Below are 9,117 nucleotides of genomic sequence, written 5' to 3'. Positions count from 1 at the left end.
ACTATTTCTCTCTCCTCTTTCACCTTCATCAAGAGGCTCTTTAGTTCCTCTTTACTTCTGCCATAGGGTGGTGTCATCTGCATATCTGAGGTTATTGATATTTCTCCTGGCAATCTTGATTCCAGCTTGTGCTTCTTCCAGTCTGGCATTTTGCATGATGTACTCTGCATATAAGTTAAATAAGCAAAGTGACAATATACAACCTTGACGTACTCCTTTCCCTATTTAGAACCATCCATTGTTTCATGTCTGGTCCTAATTGTTGTTTCTTGACCTGTATACAAGTTTCTCAGGAGGCAGGTAAGATGGTCTAGTATTCCCATCTCTTTAAGAATTTTCCACAGTTTGTTGTGATCCACATAGTCAAAGGCTCAGTTCAGTTCAGTTCAGTTCAGTTGCTCAGTCGTGTCTGACTCTTTGCAACCCCATGAATCACAGCACACCAGGCCTCCCTGTCCACCACTAAATCCTGGGGTTCACCCAGATTCACAAAGGCTTTAGTGTAGTCAATGAAGCAGATTTTTTTTTTTTCTGGAGTTCTTTGCATTTTATATGATCCAACATATGTTGGCAATTTGATCTCTGGTTCCTCGCCTTTTCTAAATCCAGTTTGAACATCTGGAAGCTCTAGGTTCATGTACTGTTGAAGCCTCACTTAGAGAATTTTGAGCATTACTTTGCTAGCATGTGAAATTAGTGCAATTGTACGGTAGTTTGAACATTCTTTGGCATGTTTCAAAACTGCCATAGTTGGTAGTTCCTAAACTACCATATGACACAGTAATCCCACTCCTGGGCATATGCCCTGCTGCTGCTGCTGCTGCGTCACTTTAGTCGTGTCCAACTCTGTGTGACCCCATAGACGGCAGCCCACCAGGCTCCTCTGTCCCTGGGATTCTCCAGGCAAGAACACTGGAGTGGGTTGCCATTTCCTTCTCCAGCATATACCCTGAGAAAACCATAATTCAAAAAGATACATGCACTTAAGTATTTTTTGCAGCACTGTTTACAAAAGCCAGGACATTAATAAATCTAAATGTCCATCAACAGAAGAATGTTTAAAGAAGATGTGGTACAGATATTCAGTGGAGCATTATTCAACCATAAAAAGGAACAAAATAGTGCCCTATGCAAAGATGTGGGTGAGCCTAGAGATTGTCGTACAAACTAAGTCAGTCAGAAAGAAAAAAACAAATATAAAAAATTGCTTATATGTGGAATCTAGAAAAATAGTATGGTTGAACTTATTCACAAAGCAAAAATAAAGACACAGATGTAGAAAACAAATTTACGGATACCAAGAGGGGAAGAGGAGTTGGGATGAATTTGAAGATTAGGATTGACATATATATAAATACTACTATGCATAAAATAAATAACTAATGAGAACCTACTGTACAACTCAGAGAACCCTACACAGTGCTCTGTAGTGACCTAAATGAAAAGGAAATCTAAGAAAGAGGGAATGTACATATGTATGCTATATATATATATATAATATTCATGTTATATACATGTATACATAACATATACATGTTATATATATACATATAACTGAATCACTTTGCTGTACAGCAGAAGCTACCACAACATTGTAAAGCAACTATACCCAATAAAAATTAATTTTAAAAAAGCACTGAGAAACAAACAAAGCACTTCACTTTACAGACACCAAGGGCTTTTACTTGAAGTTACTATAATTTAGGTACTTTCTGGTGGATCTGTTTAATAGCTTATTTGTTATTGTTATTGTTGTTGTTGTTGTTGTTTCCAAAGCAACTGTCTAGCAAATGTCAAACTCATAATAAGTAATAGTTTGAGTTTTCTTGTACACACAACATAAATTTTAGTCACTTTCCCTATGAAGAGTAAATTCATAGGAATTATTTTCTGCCTAATTAAATGTGGATTTCACTAATAATTCTTTTTAAAAGCAATCTTGTAAGATAAATAAAGGGAATGACTTTTGATGGTTCGGTTATGTCTCTGAGGACAGAAACAAAGTTATAGCCCTGAAACAAACAAACAAAAAAAACTCTGTGGTGGCCTTTTTCTTCAAAACTCAAATTCAACTTCCAAAAATCTCTATTTAAAGTAAATTAAAACGGATAGTACATGATTTTGCAGAGATGCATAGTAGACCAACTACCTTTGTTCTCAGTGTGTCGTGAAGCATTTTATCCTCCTGTTTGTAAATCTTACAGTCAATAAACCTGGAAGCGGAGAAATCGATTGTCCTTGCCTTTAAACAGTTTTCAGAATTATACCTCTCTGTGCAAGCTCCATTGTTTCTCAGTCCTTTTTCATTTGATTTTGTGAATTAAAAAATTATTAATTAGAAACGTGCAGTCCTTGGGTACAATTAGAAGCAGTGTTACATCTACAGCCTAACTCTCACTGCAGGTAAATAAGTTTTTGCCTAAATATGTGAATATAATGCCACAATGGGTGCTTGTGGTGGGGAAAAAAGCATCTGTCCATACTTTGACCTTTATATAATATCATTATTTCCTGGGAAGACATGAAATCAATATATTTTGAAACTCCAAGATAAATAATAATGTGTGTGTGCATATTCACTTGTGACCTCATGGATTGTAGCCCACAGGCTCCTGTTCCCATGGGATTGTCCAGGCAAGAATACTGGAGTGGGTTGCCATTTCCTCCTCCAGGGGATTTTTCCAACCCAGGGATCAAACCCAAGTCTTCTGGGTCTCCTGCATTGACAGGAAGATTCAGGCACATTTTTGCATACTTATGTTAAATAATACTGAGAACAGTTAGCAGAAATAGTTGACCTAGTGCTCAAGAAAATACTTACTTCTGGAAAATTAAAGTATGAATCAACTAAAAGTCTTACTAATCAGGTCTAACATTCTGCGAATATTTAGCATTAAATCTAGCTTTAAGACTTTTGCCTTATTGTACCAACATCCGTCCCCACATTTTTTCCTTTCCATGATTGCAGTTACCCATGGTCTTCTGCAGTCTGAAAAATTAAACAGAAAATTCCAGAAATAAACAATTCATAAATTTTATATTACTCCCTTGTGAGTAGCATGATGAAATATCTCTGTGTCCTGTTCCGTTCTGTCCAGCATGTGATTCAACTCTTTCTCCAAGGTTCCACCTGTTAGTCACTTATCAGCTGTCTCAGTTATCAGATCAGCTGTCTCAGTATGGTCCTTCTTGTGTTCATGTCACATTTTTTTACATAATAATGACCCCAAAGCACAAAGGTAGTGATATTTGCAATACTGATGTCAAAGAGAAGCCATAAAGTGCTACCTGTAAGTGAAAAGTTAAAAATTCTCAATAAGGAAAGGGAAAAAACAAAGCACTGCATGTTGAGGCTGCTAAGCTTTATGGCAAGAACAACATAAAATTGTGAGGAAAGAAAAATAAATTTGTGATAGTTTCACTGTCATCCCTCAAACTGCAAAAGTATGGCCACTGAGCATGATAAGCATTTAACTAAAATGGAAGAAATGTTACATTTGTACAGTAAGATATTTTGAGAGTGAGACCCATTCACATAATTTTCATTACAGTAATTGTTACAATTGCTCTATTTTATTTTAATTGTTGTTAAACTCTCACTGTGCCTAATTTATAAATTAAACCTTAACATTGGTATGTATTTATAGGGAAAAAATATATATCAGTTCAGTTCACTCGCTCAGTCGTATCCAACTCTTTGTGACCCCATGAACCACAGCATGCCAGGCCTCCCTGTCCATCACCAACTCCCGGAGTCCAACCAAACCCATGTCCATTGAGTCGGTGATGCCATCCAACCATCTCATCTTCTGTTGTCCCTTTCTCCTCCTGCTCTCAATCTTTCCCAGCATTAGAACCTTTTCAAATGAGTCAGCTCTTTGCATCAGGTTGCCAAAGTATTGGAGTTTCAGCTTCAACATCAGTCCCTCCAATGAACACCCAGGACTGATCTCCTTTAGGATGGACTGGTTGGATCTCCTTGCAGTCTGAGGGACTCTCAAGAGTCTTCTCCAATACCACAGTTTAAAAGCATCAATTCTTCGATCCTCAGCTTTCTTTATAGTCCAACTCACACATCCATACATGACCACTGAAAAAACCATAGCCATGACTAGACAGACCTTTGTTGACAAAGTAATGTCTCTGCTTTTGAATATGCTGTCTAGATTGTCATAACTTTCCTTTCAAGGAGCAAGCATCTTCCAGTTTCATGGCTGTAGTCACCACCGGCAGTGATTTTGGAGCCCAGAAAAATAAAGTCTGTCACTGTTTCCACTGTTTCCCCATTTATTTGCCATGAAGTGATAGAACCAGATGCCAGATCTTAGTTTTCTGATGGAGCTTTACGCCAACTTTTTCATTCTCCTCTTTCTCTTCATCAAGAGGCTTTTTAGTTCTTCTTCATTTTCTGCCGTAAGGGTGGTGTCATCTGCATATCTGAGGTTATTGATATTTCTCCCGGCAATCTTGATTCCATCTTGTGCTTCCTCCAGCCCAGCATTTCTCATGATGTACTCTGCATATAAGTTAAATAAGCAGGGTGACAATATACAGCCTTGGCATACTCCTTTTCCTATTTGGAACCAGTCTGTTGTTCCATGTCCAGTTCTAACTGTTGCTTCCTGACCTACATACAGGTTTCTCAAGAGGCAGGTCAGGTGGTCTGATATTTCCATCTCTTTCAGAATTTTCCACAGGGGAAAAAAAAAATATATATATATATAGGGTTCAATAATATGCACAATTTCAGGCATCATCTGGTAGTCTTATAATTTATTCCCTGTGGAATGAGGGGAGGGGGATACTGTAATCAACAACACTTTTTCCTCAAAAAAAAAAAGTTTTTTTTTTTTCCATCTTAGTGAAAAGCCTGCCCCAGGAGAGGTGATAGTGTCAGAATACTGTAATTGTTTCCCTGTAGTTTTTCTCCACAGGGATTTGAACTCAGGTCTACTATTCTATTGGCCTTTAAGCACATGGTCACATGGAGTAGCCTTTCTGAAGGATCTTATCAACATTTGTAGGGAGAAATTGTATATTTTGTCACTTGGCTTCTCTTTACCAATTTCTGGCTTTTATTTTCAATATATTTTTGCTAAATGAATGACGCACTAGAAGCCAAGAACACAGTGCTGTGTGATATAGACCATATCTATGTTTGCTATCACAGAGAATTTATATTCTAGCTGAAAAATCAGGTAAATAAGCATCATCTGTACAGGGACACTCATGACATGGCAGAGGAAGTAGATTCAAATGTGAAAGTAGAGAAAAAAAGTCTGTAAATCACCTTGAAAACAAGAGTCCTTATTTTTATGTCATTACTAAAAATATACATGATCCCTATGCTCATGTAGGGGCTTCCCTGGTAGCTCTGCTTATAAAGAATCTGTCTTCAATGCAGGAGACCCCAGTTCAATTCCTGGGTAGGGAAGATCTGCTGGAGAAGGGATAGGCTTCCCACTCCAGTATTCTTTGGCTTCCATGGTGGCTCAGTTGGTAAAAAATCCACCTGTAATGCCAGAGACCTGGGTTCAATTCCTGGTTTGGGAAGATCCCCTGGAGGAGGGTATGGCAACCCACTCAAGTATTCTTGCCTGGAGAATCCCCTTGGACAGAGGAGCCTGGCAGGCTACAGAGCATGGGGTTGCAAAGAGTCAGACATGACTAAGGAGGGCATTGCATAGCACGTGCTCATTTAGCTCAGCCCAGAAGGAAGGTTTAGGTGGGCAGCAGGTAACAGTTCTGTCTGAAGGAAACATTACCCTATCCAAAAGTGGCCTTTAGAAACAATAGGCTGCATTGCCACTGATCACAAAAAGAATGCAAATAAGAGGACAGCCACCATCTACCCTGCAAACAGGCCCCTATACATCATGGTGACAAGCAAATGTGATTATGGAGAAAAAAGGAAAAGCCTTTGTTATTTGTGGATCTTGCATGAAGGTCAAATTTATATTTTTTTTAAAAATGGAAAAGAAATGACATAGAATCCTTTTTCCCAAAAAATCAGTAAAAAATGAACTCCTTGGAGAAAATTTTTGACATTTATAATATTAGCTAATGCTTACTATTTTTTTTTTTTTCTTTCAAGGATTGTTCAGCATCATTGTCATTCATGTCACCTTTCTTTCTGAACTATTGTTTCAGAAGCACTGCTTTCTTTTTGGTCATTCTTTGACAGGAAAGCAGTACTAACTGTGAACTGAAGGACTAATACCACTTTCTTATCTCCTACCTCTGGCTGTATTATTTATGAATTGCTAAAACTCTTTCCATGTAGGAGTTATGCCTCTGTAGTTTGTTAATAGCATGGCTTCTAGCAAAATAAAACAGAATTATTAGAGTAAAATAGAATTTCTTATTCTAGCAATAAGAAATCAAATAAGATAATAAAAATTGTCCTTCTGGATTATTGTCTTACTTTATATGAATCTAAAACTTCTATTTTGTCAATTCCAGACAAAAAGTTTACAAACTTGCTATATCATTTTACATGTTTTATTAAAAAATAAAATTTGCTAAGTATGATATTTATCAATGTCAACACTAGTTTGCTAAAATTAATCACTTTGAATTTGCAAATTTTTAAGAATCTGAACTTATTGACAAAAAACTTTCAGATAGATGAGATAGAGAGATGATAGCTGCACAAATGTATTTACTCTTTCTTGATATGTTTGAAAAATAACAGTGTTATACTATTATTGTACTATCTGATCATGTGGTACTTCTCCTGTCACCTCTCATGCCATGATAGTTATTATTATGAAGTGACATTATTATGATGTAACAGACTTCCCTTGTGGCTCAGATGTTAAAGAATCTGCCTGCAATGTGGGAGACCTGGATTCAACCCCTGGGTTGGGAAGATCCCCTGGAGAAGGAAAAGGCTACCCACTCCAGTATTCTGGCCTGGAGAATTCCATGGACTGTATAGTCCATGGGGTTTCAAAGAGTCTGACATGCCTGAGTGACTTTCACTTTTCATGATGTGACAGCAGATTTTTGTCACTAGTCTTCCTTATTTTTTCCCAATTTATTATCTTCTTTAAAAATTAAGCTGATGCAGCACTCTATGGATCATGAATTCTAGGAGTAGACCACTTGTTTTTGGCACCATTAAGTAACTGGTGAATTGGGGAAAATCACTTATTTTCCTTGTAGCATTTTAAAGTTTGTTTCACTGTTTTTTAGCATACAGTTGAAATGTGCTATGCCAGTATGTGATTTTTTTAAATATATACATGTAACTCATTTTTCCTTTTTTAATTTTAAAATTATTTGTTGATAATTTATTTTGTAATATTATTATATAGCAATTAATTTTTTCTTAGGTGAAACTTTCTTTTATATGTTTAATAGTCTCACTAATGTGTATAAAAATACCATTTGCAGTTTCTATTAAAGCATTTTATGCTTTCTTTACAGGTATTACCTGTTTCCTCAAGGCATGCTATTTCTCTTTTTGAAGGTATTTCTCTCATAGTCCTTTTTCCTAAAATATGTTTTCATTCTTGCCTCTGATTCATGAGTATTTGTGATGGTTAATTTTATCTGTCAGCTTTTTGGCCACAGGGTACCCAGATTTCTTGGTTGCATTATTTCTTGATGTGTCTGTGAGGGTGTCTCTGGGTGGGATTAGCATTTGAATCACTGGACTCAGTAAAATAAGTTTCCCTCTCTAATGTGGGTGGCATCATCCAACCTGTTGAGGGCCTGAATAGAGCAAAAGGCAGTGGAAGGAAGAACTGGCTCCTTTTTCTACCTCACCGTTTGAGCAGTGATATCTCATTTCTTTGTCTTCTGTTCCTGGACTGAGATGTATTCATTAGCACCCCCTGCCACCCTCCACCCACCCCCTGCCCCCGCCACTGGTTCTCAGGTCTTTGGACTCATCCCTGGCTTTTCCAGGTCTCCAGCTTGTAGATAGCAGATCATGAGATTTCTCAATGTCCACAGTTGAATGAGCCAGTTTCTCATGGTTAATAAATACACACACACACACACACACATCAGCTGACCCTTTAACTGCACAGTGGAAAATTCTCATATAATTTATAGTTGGTCCTCCATATACACATTTCCTCTATATCTCGGGTTCCTCCATATCTGTAGTTCTGCATCCTAACTAACTGTGAATCATGCTGTCCTGCAGAATTTGCTATTAAAACAAATCCTCATGTAAGTGTACCTGCAGAGCTCAAACCTGTGTTGTTCAAGGCTCAACCGTACACACACACATATTCCCCTGGGGATTCTGCTTCTCAGTAGACCCCTAATACAGTATTGATAGCTGGATTATATTTTGTTAGTCCAAAAATTGACTACTAACCTTCTTATAGCTTCCCTGGTGGCTCAGATGGTAAAGAATCTGCCTGCAATGTGAAAGTCTTGGGTTTGATGCCTGGGGGTGGGGGAGGTTGGAAATCTCCTGGGGAAGGGCATGGCTACCCACTCCAATATTATTGCCTGAAGAATCCTATGGACAGAGGAGCCTAGTGAGCCACACTTCATAGGATCCCAAAGAGCTGGACATGACTAAGTGACTAACACTTTCACTTTCTTATAGCCATCTCAAATTCTGATTCGAGAAGTCTGGCACTAGAGGTGATGGCAGGGACTTGACGTGAAAAAGAAAAACATGGAAATGAGCTTTACTCAAATGTAGTTGCCTATACTTTACTATGGTTTTCTCTTGTTTGTTTTTTGGGGGTGGGATGGTGGGATGGGGTGGGGTAGGGTGGGGTGGTTTTTGGACTATTTTGGGCAACTTAATTTCAGGCATACAGTCTAAGAATCTCCCACATCAACACATCAGTACTCCAAATTTTATTTGGACAATCACTTCACTTGGTTGCCTGTGGTAATCTGGCAGGCCATTGCTAACTTCTGTACTTTAAAACAATATTTCATATAACTTCCATTCCTATGTGCTTCCCAGTCAGAATTTTCCAATGAGAGGAACTTGCCCAAAACTGAAAAGGCAGCTGGAAGGACACAGACTTCATTATTCTCTAGAGGTGGTAGCAGTCAGACACCTGGAAGACAGGCCCAGCAGCATCACAATAAGCCCTGGAGAAACAATCACACGGCAGAGTAAGACCGGGAGCTTCT

Source organism: Bubalus kerabau, chromosome 15 (genome assembly GCF_029407905.1).
Source record: "Bubalus kerabau isolate K-KA32 ecotype Philippines breed swamp buffalo chromosome 15, PCC_UOA_SB_1v2, whole genome shotgun sequence".
In the NCBI taxonomy this organism is placed as follows: Eukaryota; Metazoa; Chordata; class Mammalia; order Artiodactyla; family Bovidae; genus Bubalus; species Bubalus kerabau.
Note: the sequence above shows the minus strand (reverse complement) of the source record.